This window comes from Arachis ipaensis, chromosome B05, assembly GCF_000816755.2.
Source record: "Arachis ipaensis cultivar K30076 chromosome B05, Araip1.1, whole genome shotgun sequence".
Lineage (NCBI taxonomy): Eukaryota > Viridiplantae > Streptophyta > Magnoliopsida > Fabales > Fabaceae > Arachis > Arachis ipaensis.
The window spans coordinates 136,360,835-136,361,385 of NC_029789.2; positions in this window are offsets into that span (position 1 = coordinate 136,360,835).

Genomic DNA, 551 nt, shown 5'->3' on the forward strand with positions numbered 1-551 from the left:
TAAATAATGTAATTTTACTTTCATTACTTAATCAAATTATTTATAATTTTTTTTATAATTTTACACTTTCATTCTAATCACATTACATTATTTATTTAGAATGAAAGTAATATGACTAAGTGTAATTTACTTAGATGTGATTAAAAAATAATTGAATACTATGTACAGTAAAAAATTGATATTATTAAAAGATAAAATTAAAATTTATTTCTATGTATTGTTTTTGTCCCAACGTTTTCGTCCTATTTAAGTCCCGAACGTTTCAAAATCGTCTCAATTTTGTCCTGCCGTCAATTCTGTTAATGGATCCCTAACGGCAAAACAACATTGAGTCAAAAACTTTGAGTCAATTCTGTTAAATAGGACGATTGAAATGTTAGTGATAACTTTAGGACTTATCCCGAACGTTGGGAACAAAAACGATACTTTATTCGTTATATTATTATTGTATCACTCACAATGCAACTCGCAAATTTAATTATTGTGAAAATTTGGAAGTGGGCATGCCTATAATTGATTTATTAAAATTAAAATGTGATTTTTATGACTAA